This window comes from Atta colombica, unplaced genomic scaffold (assembly GCF_001594045.1).
Source record: "Atta colombica isolate Treedump-2 unplaced genomic scaffold, Acol1.0 scaffold32, whole genome shotgun sequence".
In the NCBI taxonomy this organism is placed as follows: domain Eukaryota; kingdom Metazoa; phylum Arthropoda; class Insecta; order Hymenoptera; family Formicidae; genus Atta; species Atta colombica.
In genome coordinates, this window is record NW_017259426.1 from 757,019 (window position 1) to 777,750 (window position 20,732).

Sequence of the window (20,732 nt, forward strand, 5' to 3'; positions counted from 1 at the left end):
TGTTAGTTTATTATAATTAGTTTATTATAATTTTCTTGTATATGATCATTAATCATGTCTCGTATTCTTACTTTAGAGGGCTCACTCTAAAATATTAATAAACGCTTTACCTATTTACTTTCTTTATCATATTTATATACCGAAATCCATATTTCTTCTCGTAGGTTATAGCACACAATGCATAAGTTAACATAAATGACATAAAATCGTCTGGATCAATGAATATATTATATAAATCAATATGGTGACTTTATGCTAGACATTTTATCGGTCTATACAGTTTCATACCAAGCTATGCTGTGTTTAAGTATTTTGCTACATTGAAAACAAACAATATCAATTTCAAAGAAATATTTTTTAAAAATTAAGACACTTTTTTTTCAGTGTAGCATAAAACCGTCTGGACCAATAAATATGTTATGTAAATCAATAAGGTGGCTTTATGCTAGATGTTTTATTAATCCATACAGTTTTATACTAAGCTATGCTCAAGCATTTTGCAATAGTTTTTATTCTCTTTAAACGAAAATGAAAGAGTTTGCATCAACCTATTGAGATATGAGTCTGATTCCAGAGGTCTTTTCTTCCCATTTACGCAATAAAAAGATGCGTATGGAATTTCGTATTAGGGTTATTATCCTGCTTGGTAGAGATAGACACGCGTGGAACGATTCTCAGGACATCGCTGTACTCGACGGATCATGAATCATTCTGTTGCGTAGCGTAAGACACGCGACGTTCAGGGTTCAAGTCAACGTTCGTTTTCTCATCATCATGCGATTGTCAATACGATTCTTAATATCGGGAACAATTATTCGACACACGTGGACTCGCACGCGGCGTGGTTTTATCTTTATTTCGGCGTAACGGCCGACGGCACGTCAAGGAAATTAACCGCGGAATTCGGCCGCCACGGCCGCGGAGGATATTTACGTGGCTCGAGGAGGCGGGGGAGACGACGCTTGTTAAACATTTTTTAATTAAATTCAAATCGATCGCGCCAGCCGATGCATGCCTGCTCTACGTGGCAGAACGTGCGGTGAAAGGAACGGCAACGGGACGGGGTTGCGAGCGTTTCGAGATCTTCTTTTTTTGGCGGACGATTCGATATTCGCCTGAAAATATCGCTGACCGATGAAAACTGTATTTGACAAACTGAATTTTCGAAAAGGCAGATAATAAATAATATCGTGTTACATCGTTTTATCATAGACACGAGTAGTCTTTTTTTTTAAATCTATTTTCCAAGAAATATTTATTTTCCCAGACACATAAATATTATTTCAAAAAGTGGCAGTTTCCCCGAGGTACATTTATTATTGGCACAGTATCCTCCGCATCTACGTGTCAGTTTTAGCTGCCGAGCCAGTACTTCGGGAATATGTATATTCGTCACGGCGGAGTCAGGCAATACTTGACGCGACTGTGCCTTTTCTACTTAGTCTTTCACCTCGGTAAATAGAGATGAAAGAAAATAATTTCCAATCGAGACCGGCTGTGAAGGCTGTGCACCTCGCGAGTCCCAGGCTCTTTATCGCCCGAACGTTTGAGCGTGGCGAACATCACGAGAGAGAGAGACTGTTTGAGATGCGCGACGCGAATGTCGGCGATGAACAGTAAATGTTCGCTCTCTCACTGCCAATGAAAATCGGTCAGCTAATATCGATACTTCATTCCATGAGGTAGGTCGGTGTTGCACGCGTAATGAGCAATAGTTGTGTATGTAAAGCTACAAGCGGAAGGAAAATCGAGGCCGCCGGATAGATGAATCGACACAATTGTCCCAACAAAGTTAAATTATTGTCAAATCAGTTAAAAGATGACATAATAAAGACGATATAATATATATTATACAACGCAGAATTGATCAATGCAACTGTATTGATGTGACCTAAGCATTGCGATTTTTACTGACAGGATCAGAAGTAGAAACGCAATTTTAAAAATTTCTCTTTCGAATCCAACATTGAAAATTAATTATTAAAAATATGAAACATTTAAGAACCTTTAGAGAGCAGGCATCTATTTTTAAAATGTTATAGCTTTTTCTGAATAAGATTTAGTATTATTTCGTTATACTCTTTATTTTAAAATATGATACTGTTTCAATTCTATTGGTGATTTTTCCATTCTATAAAAATTAATAAAAAATATGAGAAATTTTCTATATCTATATAGATGCAGTAAAGATTTAATTATCTATATAATTATCCTGAAACAACAAGTGAATAATAACTGGATATTAAATCATATTGGGTACAATTATGTAATAATCAGTAGTGTTATTAGATTTAATTTATCCAATGATCACGAATGTTCGATTTCACTTTGTTCATAAACCTATTTTATCGTTTGACCTATTTTTATGCAACCATCATGATTACGCTTGTACATTTGAGCTTATTCATGCAGACTTAACATAGCGGTATTGATAATTTTGTGGATCGTCTGTTACTGACGTATACCGCAGTGGATGAATTGTCGCGCGGAAAGGAGGCCATGCTTGAAATCTCATTAACGCGACATCCTAATTTAAAGTTATGCCGATCTATGTGAATCATTTCAATCTATCTAAATTACTAACCGTCGTATCTACATTGTTCGTGAACAATCGTGTTATTTCAACCGTCCAGTGATGTTCCTTTCACTTCCTCATTAGAAAAATTACAAATGGAAGCTTCGTCATTTTAAAACAATTTGCAAGTAAATATATATAAGTATATACAGGTACAATTTTCAACTGTTTTACATCGATTTTAGATAAGGGAACAATTGATTTAATATAAAGTAAGTTTAGGGAAAAGCGATTTTCCAGGTGTAGACAATGTTTCATGAACATAATTTAATTGCACAACGAGATCTTCGGGTACTCGCACCTCGACTTTCCACAAGTTCGTGTTAATTTCCGCATAGAAAGGGGGACTCTGCGAATATAGAGTACGCTTCGACGCAGAATCAATTATGTGCAACAATCGAACTTCCCTTCGTGAACGAATGAGGGAAATATATTCCAACTACGGAACGGTTTCTGTTTTAAAACTCTTCATATTCTGTTGGACGAAATATTTGCAAATTAAATTGTTCTGTCAACGAGAATATATTGCACGATAAACTATAGCTGCATTGTAGACAATGCGTTATTTAATGCGATCTTTTCATAGTTTATCGCACTGCGCACTCAAATTTATTTTTGTGTAAATGCCTGATAGAATAGTACATAGAAAAAATAATGTAGCAAGACGTAAACAATAAGTGAATCCGCCATTTACAGTAAAATTTATTGTAATGCAATAATTACTTATTGTTTCTGTCTTACGTTTACTATTTACGTTTTATGGTGTGTCATAGCCATAGAAGTTGTGATAGATGAACAATCGACTACGAGGTAACAATTGACTTCGCAATTAAATTCATCAGCAAACTATAATCCTTGAAGGTTCGAAATAGGGACTGCAAAATCAATGTAAAGCGTGAACAATCGACTAAGTGAATAACTTACTTAAGACTTCGCTTGCCGCATAAATAAATTCGAACCAACGTCAGCGTCGAATCGACGAAGGGATGTCAAGCCGCGCGAATTTACCGCGTAAATACATTCGCGAGGCGTACATTGATAGCCGAACTTGGAGCGGCAAGTTTCACAGTGAGAGCACAATGTATTCCTGAAATACAATATTCCTGCGACACTTAGCGTCAGCCGTCGAAAACGTCGCACAATAATGTCGCGATACGGTCGTGCAACGTTGCGAGCGCGATTAGATCTTCGTCCTGGCGTAACGTACTCCCGGAAGGAAACGACCTCGGGAAGTTGCCGAAACATCCAGACTGGTTTGCAAGCGTCGTTGCTCACAACGTGAAGAAAGTTATCGCGATGTGTCGAGTTGTGAGAACGATTCAACATTTAACGCGCCTTCAACAAACGTACCTTCCCTTTTCTTCTCTGATGTATTTGTGTATGTTTTTAAATTCATAGTGTCAAATTATATACTCAATGTGAGTTTTTTAATCACTTAAATTGTCACTGTTCCTATTCAATATGTTGTTAATTTAACTAAAATAATGGAGTTAAATAATTGAAGAAAATGTATTAAATTTGACTCAATTCAGTTTATTATTTGCTAATTGTATATATTAATATGGACTTTATTTATTTTCAAACTAATCACAAAATGTAGTAATTTATATTTTGACACACATGGAAGTTTAAAAAATAATAAAATGTTATTTTTTTAAATTCAAAAGATTAAATTATCACTGATCTTTTATTTAACAGTATATGTTACACAAATGTTTAATCTAGAAATAATTTATAATTCGTTAAGTAGTATGTAATATGTATATAATATAATAATAGTAGTATGTATATAATATAATAATATATTTTAAATATATCGATCGTATTGCATAATAAAAGTTTATATCTGCCTATATAAAATTTATATCATATTATCCGTACTTACTTAATTTGACGTAAAATATTGATTGATTGAGTTTCCTGACTTGCTGTAGCTTCATATAACGTTGCATTATTTTAATACTTCAGTATTTATTAGAAAGACAGATAATTAAAAACTCCTAATACTTATCAGTATACATCGAATCTCCCTTTATCGCGAGTCGGTTGAGAAACAGAATTCGCCAATTAGATCGAGGCCATCACTATGCACGCAGCAGCATGATGACGGTCGGTGCCGGTGATGTTAGTGGTAGTGCACTGTCAGTGATGCAGGTCTATTGTTCGTCAGACACAAAACAGTCGGTGTACAAAGTGGCTGCTGCGTTCGTTGCGGAGAAGGCGAAGTCGGTGGGCGACGAGAGGGACGGAAGAACGGAGCGAGGGAAATGGTACGCTGCGATAGAGAGAAAGAGGAAGAGATCGAAAGAGAGAGGAAGATAGAGGAAGCGAGAGAATCACAGTGGTATCAGAGGATGGGTATTGTCTACACAGAGCTAATCAAAACCAGCCCTTTCAACACACCCTTCCCCTTAGCCTCTTCGCGGACCAATACACGGATGGCGTACGAGATATACACGCGCATAATTCCACCTAAATAAGAGAGCGCGCGAAGGCAAAGTTCGCGATGGAAGCACTGCGACGCGCGTTCGAATATGTCGTCGCGAATTTTATCTTTTGACGAAAGTGTTGAAATTGATATAATGCGAATTGAATCCGCATGCGAAAGAGAGAGAAGCACAGGTATATATATTTAAAAATTATACTACTACTTTCCTTTTAGGAGACACAGTCGACACAAGTCGTTCTAGCTTTGTTATTCATTGAAGAATAGAACGACATTTATGTCGATTGTAATCAGCCATAAAAATTTTTTTTCAAATAATTTGGTTTAAGAGCAATAATTTTAACTCTTTTTTTTATCTCTTAATTTAAGTGTTATCATGAGATAGATTTTATATATTAAACTCTTTAATGGAAATGTTGATCGATTAAATATTTATCCAGTTAATATTATATTGATAAAATTAATTATCTTTTCTTAATATTTATTTTATTGGAATAAAATGAAGGAAAATATTTATGAATGTTTCGTCCACCAGAGCAATCGCATCAAGGAGAAATCACAGTTCCATAAATTTAAGGAAAGTACTTCAATCGTATATTTTTGATCGTCTACATATCGATGTCTTTATAAATCAATATATTCGTAAATTTTTTAGAGCTTACTTCTAGAACTTAACTTTTAAGCTACGAGCTTTACAGAAATAAAAAACGACAGATTATTTTTTTTCTATAGTCTAAAATAAAGTTATTGCGAATATTGGGTTGTCCGGAAAGTTCGTGACGATTTTGAAGGAAAATTGAAACGCAGAAGATTTAAATTTTAGTATACATTTATTAAATTATACAGATTAGTCGGCACGAACTTTTCGAACAATTCAATATATTGTAAATTAAAATAGAATATTTAATTGTTGCATAGTAATAAATCGAGATCTTTAATTTTTTAAGATTATCACTTGCAACATGTACTTGTATTTTTATAAAAGTAGGACCTAACATTTTCCATTGAGCGAACCTTCATGCGGGAATTATGGACGCTTGAAATCGTTTTACCAAGGGATAATAACAGTTGTGCTAAACGAAGGTTCATCGGCCGATTGTGTGACAGTTTAACGCCGTTAATAGAACATACGGGCCTCTGCAAGTACAGATGCAATACTCGTAAAGCTTCGTCCGCGCTCGCGGCGATGGTTATGAGGAGAACGATAGGGCTGGATGAGAAAGTCCGATAACGTTTCTAATTTCCGAAACGAACCGCTATAACCTCGAAACACTTGCCCGATGTCGAATTTAGGTATATGTTCGAGCGCGCTTCCTTCGGACGTTTTTTATAATGTATTATTTTCCACGTGCCGTCACAAAACTTAGTTATCTTGATTTATGTTAATATATATATCTACACTCACCGACTAAAAGCAAAATTTTTTTTAATGGCTTTTAGAATGCAGTCTGCTCACTGAGCGATTGATTCTTACTTAAGGATCCGTAAGTAAAGGATTAATTACTCGATGAGTAAGTTACATTCCGAAAATCATGGAAAAAAATCTGTTGCAACCTTTTAATCGGTGAGTGTACAATAAAATATATTATACGTACATATTAATTACATTTTCAGCAATATATTATAAATACGTACACAATCGTAGAGACAAAAAATTGAGACATATTTTACGTATCAATGTCAGTGTGAAAAAAATTCACGAATACCGAATAAATCACGTTGCAAGATCTCGCAAGACCAGTGACGCTAATTTTGCTGTAGACTGCAAGTAAGCGAGGGCTTAAACTTGCGTTGTCCACAGGGTCAGAGGGTGGTGTGCGTTTCATAAAGTTAGATGTGCCATTCGTATTTGCCAAGGGTGGCTGTGGCAGCGGCACGCCGGAGTGCGGGTTGTATCTCTAACTCTCGAGCGCCTATAACATCCATATCTATATCCCACGTACCGGGTGTCCAATAAATCTATTACCCGCTCCCGTGGGGCTGAAGGCGGCTGTGGTGGCGGGTGCCATACAAACGAACGCACACGCACACATATGCGTGTGCCACCCATCCATATGGCAGACTGCATGAAAGATCACTCGGATGCGCGTCTATCTCCGTTATGATATTTCCAAGTCGAGAGGGCACGAAAGAGGCGATCACGCCTTTCCGCGGCCGCTCGTGTCTTTCCTCCATTTTTCCTAAACGTTCTCCTTTCAAGGCCTACCTTCTAGATGCCTCCCGAGCGATATCCATATTCGTTTTTGCGACATCTTGTGAAACGAACGCGCCCCGCGTATGAAAGTTTTTGTTTTCATACCTGACCATTCCTACTGTCTGAAAAGCAAACTCCTATTACGTGCGTCATCCTTAACATTGAGTTAGTGGAATATGTCAGAACTGAAATATATTTCCCAAAGAAAATCCGATACTTTACATAACTTAGCAATGTATAATAATAAATATTTTTTACAGATAGAATTTTTAATCCCATCATAATTCGATTCACTATAATCGATTAATAGAGTTCTTCTTATGATTAATTGAGTTCCTCTTTAATTCTTCTTATGATTAAAATACTTAAAAAGCTAAATCAATCTCAGAAAAGTAGTGATCATATAACAACTATACAAATTTTATATGTAGAATAAATGTATATAGTTATTCTTTAAAACTTTTAGAGTAACTTTCACTCTGAAGAGTAAAATGTCACTCTTAAAAATTAATACTCTTTTTCAAGATTGCTTCAATTCTTACTCTTTAGAGATTCCACTTCCAAGAATTTAGAGAGTAAATAAATTATTTTATAACTTATAGCTTAAAATTATTATAATTATAAAATAACTTACTTAACATTAATCATACATAAAACTTCTATAGCTGTCATCTTTATAGTAATCATCATTATGCCTTTTTCTCTCAGTAATTAGATTATACGCCTTTTAATATAAATGTAATTTATGATTTTGTATTGCTACGAATCTTACTTACACGCTCGTGCACTAAATAATATCGCAGTGCAACGATTATCGGAGAATCGGTTTACCGGAGAAAATCACTTTCCTGGCAATTGTACCAGAGAAAACTCGAGGGCGACGATAACCGCAGTCATTGCTCACGTACGTAGACTCGCTTTCACAAGCAAACAAAAAAGTCGGGGACTTCGTTGGGAGAAAGAGGAAGGCTGTCGGTGATCAAGGCGATCTTCGCGGGGACATTGCAGAAGAGCACGGTAATACTCACGACGGAAACTGGAACGAAGTAGCAGAAGGGAGCGCCGTTCGTTTCCGAGAATAAAACCCGAGAGATTGTCACTGCGCTGAAGAGGTCCGGATGTACAACAATGACTGCAGCTGACGCAGCGAGTTGCGGTTACAGATCATCCCTGGATATTAAAAAGTCGGACCGCGCGATTCTTTCTGTCTTCATTCAGTGGCAGCTACCCTCCTATCTCGCTCTTTCTCTCTCTCTCTCTCTCTCTCTCTCTCTCTCTCTCTCTCTCGTTCTGTTTTTCGCCACGTGAGCGTGGCGAACCAATATCGCGAAGGACTGTGGACGGCTCATCCCGCCTTCTATCTTCTGCTCTTGTGAAAACAATAGCGAGCACTTGGCGATTTTGTGTCATCGACTCTCGAGAAATTGTCGTTCCCCTGCATCACCACAAGATAGGTGGTTGTCAGAATAGAGAAGGATATAATTTCGATGAGCTTGAATTCTGATGATGTAGGCATACGAGAGATTTAAATGTATTCGAGACAAAAATGTTAGATTGCTTAAGTCTTCTATCTATCTACCTATAAAATTAATACTAAGCTCTAAATCGTTATCTTTAATTTAAGCTGATTGTATAAATGCACTGAAAGAAAAAAATGGTTACAATAACCATAAATTAATATTTATAATTATTTTTGATGCCAACTATGTATGTATTTTTTAAATTTAAATATAATTATTATTACTAACATTACAGTAATAATAAACGTAGAGCTCTAATTACATAATTATTTTAATCATATAATTACAGTCGCAAATGACAGACACTTTTCTCTCGGTGTGAAAAGATGCAGAACAAAAATATATTTAAAAAATTGATACTTTAAGTATATGCTTAAAGATATAGAATATATACTTAAAGAATACTTAAAGATCAGATACTTTTTTCTGGTTGTATAGACAAGATTATTTAAATCAATTTATGAAAGAATTACATCTTAATTGTTGAAGAATTCAAAGAGATTCTAAGAGGATTCGAAGAGAATTCTAAATTTTATAGATAACTTCACGATGAAGGAGATATTAATAGAGATTCTTCATTGTAACATACACACAAACACACTGCAAGGACTGTATTAACATTCCCTTCCCATACAGCTTAAGAGCATTGTTGATATACGGAGTACCAATAATAGGGATTTAACCTACGATATCACAATCACTGATAAGGATAATAATGCGCGCTTATTGTGACCGATGAGGAAGCACGGAATGATGTGCGAGGCCTCATAGGGAATAACTGTGGGTGAAATTTGCTCTTGTCTCTCTATTCATTAAATTATGCTCTTCAAAATTGTTATTTTCGCTTATATTCTTTACTTTAATTTGCATTATTAATGCGTTCAATAAAATAAAATAATGTAAAAGAGTGTAGGTAGAATCTACACTAAAATTATGAAAAGAAATAAAGGTAAAATTTTGGACTCTCTCTAATATTTGATGTAAGAATCCATTTTGAAATAATCTTGAGCGTTTATTAATTTTAAATCTAAAAAGATATATAATTAAATGAAAATAAAACATTTTGCTAAAAAATTAGATTTATTATTCTTCAAGTTTTCCAAAGATTGGCTTGCAAATATTTTAATGCAAATGGATTCGTGCATTCACCACGATTCTCTAAGAGGGCGGTAAAAGAGGAGAGATTTCATCACGAGCAAAATTATTTTCAATTTCATTAACGTCATTTCCTCCGACACGTCGTGTCACTTCCCCGTCGCGAATCACGATACTGGATGAAACGGCCACGGTGATATCGGCCCTCTCGAGAGAAATGAAATATTTCCATCGAATCCGCCGCGATAATCCATCTAGCGTGCGCGCGCGCGTTCGAGCATCGCTCGCAATTGCCTCTGATGCAGGAATTCATCAGGACGCTGTTCATGAAGTATTCAGGCACACGTTTAATTAATACCGATTAGCCGAGCATACTATTGCGACGGTCCTGTTAATGGTCGTTCAAATGGCGACGTTCTGAGTACCGAGTTATCTACCGTTATGTATCATTATTCGATAAATATTCCGGAAATAATTAATGTTGATTATGTAAAGTATAATGACATATCATGAAATAAAAAATTTTTACCGCAAAAATGTAAAATTTGTATTATTTTCAACTTGAACAAATATTTCCTATTTCCAAGAAATTCTTAATTTATATTTCACATGTCTAACATATTGTCAGCATTCCAGAAAACAAGCTGACGTTATTTTGACATCAACATGACGTTAAAAACTTTTGACCCGTTTCTACCAATGTAGATTAACTTTAATTTCAATTTAACGTATTTGTCTAGTTCTTAGAGATAAGAAAGAATACAAAATGAAGTAAATTGAGAATAAAGTAATTTACATTGGTAAAAATAGGCATGACATTTGATGTCAAAATAGCAACAAATAATGTCAGTTTGTTTGCTAGGATATTAAATATTTCCGAAAGTACATATCTTCGTTGCGAACAAGTGCAAGAGCATCCCAATTGCTGCTGAGCTTCAGCTGTGCACGTTTTATCACTCGTTTCGAAGAAAATCGCTCGTGCGTGAACGGGGCGCGAATACAGCGAGCAGTTATCGCATCGGAACATTGAGGGTCGTCGAAAATTCGGTTGCAAGAGTCAGCGCGGGGCACTCGACGGGGCCCGGCTGGGGATTGCGCTGCTTAGGAGAGGGGAACGATGCATCGTACTGCACTGCAATGCACCGCATCCGCATCCGCATTGCAACCATGCAGCATCCGTTGTTCGCGTGTGCGCGCGCGACGATGTGCGTATATACGGAATCATGCAAATGTGATGCGTATGCGATGCTCGTGTGGCCCATGACGTCTAGTGCCCTGCCGATGACGTTTACTGCAACCACGCCCTGTCCGTGCTCCATCCGGCGTCCATCCTGGACAGGCATCGACCTCCTTAATTACCAAGGATTCGGTTAACGATCCGACCAATTATATCTTTCGAGCTGGATGAGCGCGATGACCATGTAAACGTAATTGACAATCGATGACGGATCGAAACGACTGCGACGTACGAATTCAGTAGATTTCGACCTTGATCGCAAGCTCATCATGCTGTGAAGTGAGAAGATATGGTTTTTCGGCGCAGAATATACTTTTCAATAATGTTCTAATTACAGTAGAAATATTATGCAAATATATATCCCTTACTTCAAAAGTGATATAATTCAAAAAATTAAGCTTACAGATAAAGGAAAAACTGTTTTCCGATTTGACTGAAAATTATTGATGAATTAAATATTACTAATGAAACGAATATAGATTCTTGTTATGATTAAATGTCATTTTTGTCATTTTTCACAACTTAAAAAACCATCCTTTTTAAATTAATGATTTATTAAATTAAATTAATTCACTTTTGATAATTAATAAGATAATGTTTATTTAATTTTATGGTAGTAACTTAAAAAATTATATTTTTTAAGTTGTATTACTTTTAAAACGAACGATATCATTTCTTTTTCTTTCTCTGTCAATAATGATAATTGACTCAAGCGAATTTTGAGAAAGAAATATAATAATTCAATGCCGAAATGCCATTGTTAATTAACGATATCTTCTACAGCGATTTATAGAATCGATAGCATTTAGTGGACCGAAGAAAAAAAGAATTACCGCTGTGCAACTACGAAGCTAATGCGCAGAGAGTTGTTCTCTGCAGAGCATGGAAAATATATTATAAATAAATAACAGACCAAAAAGTTTTTATCTACATATCATTTCGATTGATTTACAATATACATTTGACACTCGATAGGATTTTTACATCGACAACGAATACTCGGAAATGTCCAGCGACTTGGTACTAAATGTTAATAAATTTTTCATACTATGACGAGACAAGAGCACTAAACGATAATCCGATTTCCTCTCCGCGATCGCAAGTCTTTTAAAATACATACATGCAGAGCACTTCTAGTTTCATTAAAATCCTAGAAATTTTTATGATAACCACTCGTAAATATCCCAATAGATTATATCGAAGAGCTTTATATTATTACAGGAAATGTTCCGCTTTCCGCTTCATTAATTTCATTTTATTCTCATAAAATCCCAACTTCCGCTTGTCCAATCATAACAATTCTATTTATTAACAATTCTCAATCTTGATCCAGATTCCAACGAATAAATCCAAAGATAAATATGAAATCAGCTAATGCGGCCAATACAGGTTAGACGTAAATTCATTATATATATTTAAAATTTGGAAAAGATTACAGACATTTCAATCCTTTCGATTGGGTCTTCTTCAGTGTAATGACGACAAAATCCGTTCGTATAATTGAATATGAGAGATAGAATACAAAATTGGAATATCGTTAACATACATTCATAATGTGATTTCAATGTTATTTGTCGTATCTAATAGAATACTCAAATCATTTCAAATTATCTGTAATTTAATAATGATTTCGAGTAAGTTATTGTATTATAAGTCAAATCAATTAAAAAACTTACGATAATCTAAATAAGATAATCTAAATAAGACGTGTTAGCACCAAGACGTTCTAAGAGTATGTGAGAGGTCAAAATCGATTGTCGAATGAATATTTACTAAATGGTCTAAAAAATTTTAATACTTATGAGATATAATCGGAAGGGTAACATGCTGAAAAGATCGCAAGGAAGACGTATCGAGAATTTACGTGTCTCAGGAATCAACACTCAACAGTCACGAGGAGAGCTTTTCGAAGGCAGTTGAACGTGTCGTTCGCCGCGACATTTTCGCAGACACTCTTAAATTTGGGAGCTATTGTCGTGCACAACGAAAGGAAGACGGAAGTCGGCAGACTCACTTGGCAGAAATAGCGATATCGTGCATTATGGTGCGGGCAATGGGCGTGAGATAGAAGTCGAAGAGAGTAGAAAGAGCCATGGTATACACGTAGAATAGGGAGCATTTCGTATACCGAGAGAGACTCCTGAGACTTCGGTCAGACCAGAAGCGGCCATTGTTCGTTATGAGTGGCTATCTCGCTGGACATTTCCGTACCCGAGTATGTGCATATGGTTCGCTACGGCCTACCAGATATTTTCAATGCTCGAAATTTCTATCGGATGTATCGCCAGAGTGTCCGACTTACCGGCAAGATTATGTTTGCAAAAATGTGTGCTCTTGCCCGCAAAAAAAGAAACGTTCGATACATAGAAGAGTGTAAAGTCTCTTGAAAATACGCAATTCAAATGCCATCTAATACTTTGATGAACATCGAAATGTGTAAATGTAGAATAGATTGGATATAATTTTTTGGTAAGATAGCCATAATGGATGAAGAATCGCAGACAGGAATATCAAATTTATCGAGTAAAAAGTGTAAGAGTCTAAATAATGCAAGTTGCGCATGGAAATAACTATGAAGTGCAAGCGAAGAATTCACGAACGTGCGCATTTATTCGTCCTAGACGATCGTTTATCTAGAGACGTCGAAGGTGAAATGGTACCGAGCGTTGCGCGTCTTTTTCACCAGCGAGGCTGCTGGCTCACATTCGGCTCACCTCGGTTTTACAAGAAGTTATGTGAGAGATCGTACGGACGTATCGTGTTAATCTCCGCCATTTTTCGCAATACTACGCTGGACACCGACCGGATAGCGACGAATGCGAGGATTTTCTTGAATCGCGTTTTTCAAAGTCTGAGGAAATTTTTCATTTCAATATTACTTTAAAATTGTATCAATTATTTCTTTAATTGATAAGCAATATCAATATATGTAAAATCATGAATCTAAAAGCTGAAATACAGACTTTTGCATAACACGTAATGCATAAGAGAATCAGTCAATCAGAGAAATTAATCCTTAATTTCATGGAAAGAAAAAGTGTTGATTCTTTTATGTGTTATGCAAAGCTTGTCTCAATATCCTATATTTTTATATTGTATTACATGAAAGAGAAATGGCAATTGATTGCTTTTAAAACTAATAAAGATTTTATACTATGAAAGGAGGTGAGAGATTAGAAGAGTGACATACATTTTCTGACAGAGAGAAACACAAGAGAGAAGCAAGATCAATTTAATCTCATTAAAAGATTCTAGAAGAACTTTCTTCCCCTGTCGATGCACTTTTGAAGATTAACGTACGTTAATGATCCACAGAATTCACGTTTGCTTATAACCGCGGAAGTGTGAAATAAAAGCAATTTTTTCGTGGAAGTTTTCTTCTAGAATAATTTTAATATGCAATAAAAGCGTTATGAAAATATAATTCAATAAAAACTTATACAAATTAATGTGTTCATTCGCATATAATTTTTAATATTTTCCAAAAATTATATCAAAATTTATACCAAGAAAGACTCTTTAGTATAAATTCGTGGGAGGAAGGAATGTCGTATATGTAATACATTGTAATACATTGTAGGTTGAAGGAGAAAAAGAAAAAAAGATTGCACAGGCGCAGAGGACAGTCTGTCAGAACCGACTACTCGTAGAAATGCGATTGATTATGATTTATGGCAAGGTGTTGCCAGACGAACGATTTCGGTGTGTCTTGTGATTCGGAAAATTTAATTTGTCGGAGGGAAAATTCGGCGAGGGAAAGAAAGAAAGAGAGAAAGAGACCCTAACGGTAGTTTGATCGAACCTTTTCGACTTCGTCTGTTAAAGATTTTGCTCGATTCCTTTTCTTCAGACCAACATATAGCTGGTTATCCTTGATTTCATGTAAAAATGATTTCTAAAAGCCAAGACCACGTCTTGCAGAATTATTGTAAGCACAATAATGTCGCAAAATTTCGCAAGAGCCTACTAATAAGGTATCTTCGAACTGGATTACGACAGCGACATAATGTTTCTGAATTCATATATAAAACGATTATTACGCGTACACATTGACATATTTATCGCACTCGAGGGTGGCCTTTCCATAGGGCTAAGGCTCAGACATTAATTAGAAAGGCGGAACTAATTACTCGATCCCTCGAATATTATGAATTAGCCTTACAGTGTGTAATTCACCGACTAAATGTCGTGAATAAAGTGTCGCGATGGTATTAATATTTCATTTCGGCCGGTCCGCTAAAAGTGTTCCATTTTAATTAATAATTCAGATGATTTATCTTATCTACGTAAAGCATCGTCTTTATAAAGTAACATTCTGGTCATTCAAAGAGATAGATAATAAAAATAATTGAAAATAAAATATCTTAAATGAAATAATTATTCTGGTATAATAATCAAAACTGTTCAATTTTTATAGAATAAAAGAAAAAAGAGCTATTACGTTAAGTAGTTCGAAGAAATTTATAAATTATTCTGTGCTTTTCTTCTATTGATTTTTTCCATAGTCTACAATATCACATGCAGAATATTTTCTCTACAAAAAGTCAACCTGCAGTAGCTCTCACGTTTTACAATTCGGTCCGAAAATCGAATCGTCTTCAGAATTGCGTTGCGACCGCTAGTATTTCGCTCCCATTCGGTCTGTGTAGAGCGAGGTCGGTCTTATTCAATATTAAGAACTCACTACCACCGCAGTCCGGACAATGCGTCTCACTATCACAGCTGTCGACCTGGACGAGCACGCCAATTGATACCCCGAAGGACTCGCGAATAGTTCCCTTGAGACTCACGCGCTCGCCTTCTCTCTCTGTTTCTCTTTTGCAAGTCCTTTCCACGATCCCACCGAATTAATTCTACACTCGCGTCGTTCCAAAATGTTCTTTTTACGACGATTATAAATATCAGAAATTCCTTGGGAAGTAATTTAAGCAGCTGCATTAACATAATATATTTTCGCTTTCGTAATGTTAGAAATAAAAATAAGATACATTCATGTTGACATATCAAAATAATTCTGTTATAACGTATATGATATCTAATCGTAATAATGCGCAGATATACGGGAAAAACGGGTTTGTTAAAGTATCTAAAAATTTAGTTATATAATTCTGAAAATAATTTTTAGACCATCAAAATAATTATATAGAGCGCTCAAATTGATTGCTGAAATGTTAAAACTTTTTGCAACATTGTTCATTATGCTTGAATGTTGTATATTAAAATGATATAATTATTTTAATGATTTGACAAAATTATTTTCAGATTTGTATCGAGCTAAATTTTTTAATACTTCAGCAAAATCATTTTTTTCGTATAGATAATGAAAATAATATCTTTTAAATATAAATATCATTAGAATATAAAGATGTGATGTGATATTATTAACAATTCTTCTAGAAATTATTTTAAAAAATTGTATTTTTCTTAATGTCTTCACTTCATTTCAAGATCTATGTTGTTTATAGTTGATCTATTATCACAGGAACGTGTCAGCATGTAAGTTTTTTATGAATAGGTGAGAAGCATGAACGTGTAATTGGTTTCGATGGGAGAAAGAGAATGACCACTTTAATGACTGGGTAAATAGATTAATTTAACAACTTGGACGTTTAATGATCGATTCGCCGGTTTCACGCACTGGCGTCCTTTTAGCAGGGGTCCTTTTATACACGTATATTCTCGTGCTTGCACTAACTCTAACATCAAATTAAACAAAACCGCTCGCACTTAATCCGACGATTAACGGCCGATCTATTAGTTTCATCATGAGTTACGATATTACAACTCGCTCGTATAAGTCGATAAAATACAACGTTATAACATAATTATCGTATTGCAAAATTGAGCAACAGATGAGTCCACGAGAAAGAAATCCCAAATAAAGATACTATAAATAAAAGTATTTAATTATTACTTGAATTTCTATATCAAAGAAAGTTTTCTTTATGTGCATGAAGAAACTGAAGATTATTATTGCTTCTATCGTAACACGATATTTGCGTTTTTCAGCACCACGTGTGAAATAATCATAGAATGATGTAAATCGCGGAGAAATTCAGAGCGGCTTCAGAGAGGAATGTATATCGGCCCGTAGGTAGATACACGAGAACCGGCAGGCACATCGTGCTAAGATGGACGATAATCGTCATTTTGCCAGTAAAGGGCACTCAGCTCGCCCCAAATGCATGCAAAGAGACCCGATGCACTCTCCATAAAATCCCGTGTTATACGAGATCACTTAGGGCAAGCCCTGCCTAACGAGCACGCCGTTACCTTACGGCCTCGCTTAATCGCGCTTCTACCAAAGCGACGAAACTTCGTTGACTCTTCTTCTTCGCCGCATTTTCGCTACCCTGTTCTTGCAAGTCGTAATTCGAGCAACTTAGGTAACAGCGTATTTTAACTAAAGTAAAATTAATTTATAAGTAATTGAATTAATTTATAAAGAATTTTAAAATCTCTTGAAAATATCAAATGATAGAACAATACGGATAACTATGAATCATACTATGAATCATACGATAATTGTCGTAATTAATGGGTATAAATTTAACAAATATAATATGATTTTATTATTAAAAAGAATTACAAGAAAAAATCCAAATGTTTCGATTTTTTTTGAATCATTCTCAACGAAAATCGTAACATGTAATCTTACAACTCATCATTGGAACTTACAAGAAATTATATATACAATTATATACAATTATATATACAATTTCCGTTCAAAATGATGATTCCATTAAAAATTGAAAAAGAATCGAAATATTTGGATGACTTTTTCTTATAATTCCTTTTAATAATAAGATTATTATTTACTAATTTATGTGCACCAATTACAATGAAATTTTCTTATTTAATCTTATTGTTTTTATAGTCTTTTAAGATGTTTATTAGTATCAATATCTTTCAATTACTTGTCAATTTAATTTGTGATGTTACTATCCCAGTTCAGTTTAAGATTGAAAATGATTTTGACACGCAATTTGCAAAATTAGATATAGATATAAATTCATTAGATATAGATATAAATTCATCAAATTAAGCAAATATTAAGCAAAATCCAGTTCAAAATGATAAGATATATTTTGATAAGATATATTTTATCGTTATATTTAGTTGATTCACACGCGGTCTTATGACACTTGTTTAATTTATATTTATATTTTTTTCTATGAGCTCAATTAAGTGATTAATACAATTGGCAATATTAATGTAAGTTATGATCTTAGAAAATAAGATAGTTTGAGTAAAGCAATAATGCACGTTGTAATATCAATTAAAATCATGGAAACACATTATTAATGCATATTGCACGAATGGTGTAGCACGTTCTTGTCCTGATTGACTCTGTAATATTAAACGCAATCCAAGTTAGTAGACGGAACTCGGTGATGACGAGAGCGTATCGAGGTAAACGGCTCGTCGAAGGACCACAGTAGATTAAACTTAAGTAATTTTGGAGATTTCGTCGACGATTAATACGAGAGGTTGACCGATTATTAATTGGTGATTAATTTCAAATCGCGCAGATTCCACCATAAACATAGGCGCTGGGGATTACAAGCGGGGCTTCCAGTGTGTCTTCTCGACGCGTTAACATTAGTCATTAACGAGATGTAGTTTACCGTGCATGGCAAATTCGTCCAAGAAAATGACTTTCATAAAGTCGGGTGAAATAATTGAAGTTCATGATTAAACATAGGCTAATCATTTCTTGATGAGAAAATAATTATTTAAATCATTTAAATCATTTAACTTAAGAACTCAATATTTATCTTTAAGAACTGGACATTTATCCTTAAAAAATGGAAAAATTACAATTATTTTTTATTATAAAAAAAGCGATAATTTGAATATTATCATAAATGTAAATCAGTTAATCCTAAGTTTAATTGAAAGTGTAAGTTATATTGACTGTGCTTCGTCATGGCTTTTTGTTCATTTAATTATTCCTTCATAGGGGATCTTATTGCTTCGGTTTATATGTCATTTTTTCCGGAGACACGGTGCTTGGTGTGTCGCCGCACGGCTCGAAATTTGTTTGCCTTGTTTTACGGCGGAGACAGGTTGCATCGGCTGTCTTATTGGATTCCGGCACAATCACGAAGAATGAGATACACATGTGCGCGAAAAAGTATAGATCTGTCGCATGTATACGTCACGGTGTTATATATGTGTGCATGTATTTGTATATGCCTTCATTTAGTTTTATATCAATCAGAGTCGGGTGTAGATTTTGTCAGAATATTAATGAAAATAATATAAGTAAATAGTAATAGATGCATTATTCTTATTTTTTATATATACACGGAAAAAAAATCTGATTGCATAAGTTGGAAATCTGGAAGATTCAATTAGAAAGGTGTATAGAAAAAATGATTTTGTTGAAATATAGCAAGAAATTAAAAAAAATTTAATTACATATAAATAGAGAGATATAAATAATTTTGTAGAACCATCATATAATAATTATGTAAGACACTTTAACATAATGCTACAAAAAGTGTTGACATTAGCTTGAATGTTGTACATTATTATTTTGATGGTCTAACAAAATTATTTTTAGATCTGTATGGTCTAACTAAATATTATATTGTCAGATATTTTAATAAAACTGCTCTTTTTATATTACAAATCAGGTACAATCAGTACTTACAATTATGAAATATTCTAGTCAATACAACCAGAAATATAATTATGATAACCAGAATTATTAATGCGATCAAAATTTATTTATATTTCTTGTTGATAATCAAAACATTTTTCTCAGTGCAATGAAAATTTCTAAAACATTATCTACAAAGATTATCTACATAAGTTATTATATATCATTAAACCTTGTTATAATTTACCAATAATGGCACGAGGCTATTTTGACTTCGTTAATGCATCCCTTCTATATTTCTGGCATACTACTTGCTCGGCGTTATTACAGACACGGCGACTCATCCTCCGTCAATTTTGCCAGCGGAAAATACAATCGTACGGGGACAGAAGAGTGGCAGGAGGTAAAAGGAAGGTAAGATAAGACGTGAAAGTGGAGGAGGGAGGCACCGCAGGACGAATAGCAAGCAGCGTCTCGTGGGAGTGTGCACCAGGTGCCGGGTTAACCCCTGCGGCTTAGATGTCTTTAGGCGACGCGTTACCCTGTCGCGTCGTAACCAGAAGGTGGTAACCAATCGGTTCGTAAGGTCGGGCTGGGATCGGCTAAGAAATTCGAAAGCGGCGGAAGACAGAGAGGGACGTCTAGACGAATGAGAGTGTGTTGTCTACGTGACCGAGGAAAGTCATTCTTCTTTGAGATATCTTGTGCGAGGTGATCCGCGATGCTGTGGATAATCGGAACATTTGTGCGAGGCATATTCGAAATAATTCGTTTTGTATATTTCAAATTATACACGGAAAGAATGATCTTGCTCAAGTATTTAAAAATTTAGCTAAATACAAATCTAAAAATAATTTTGGACCAAAATATATATAAATATATATAAATATATATATAATTTTGGATACAAAATAATTATGTAGGATGCTCAAATTGATTGCTAGAATGTTACATTTTTTTTTTGTAGCATTTTTGCATTGTCATCAACATTTAAATGTTCTACATAATTATTTTGATAATCCAACATTACTTTCAAATCTTTATTTATCTAAATTTT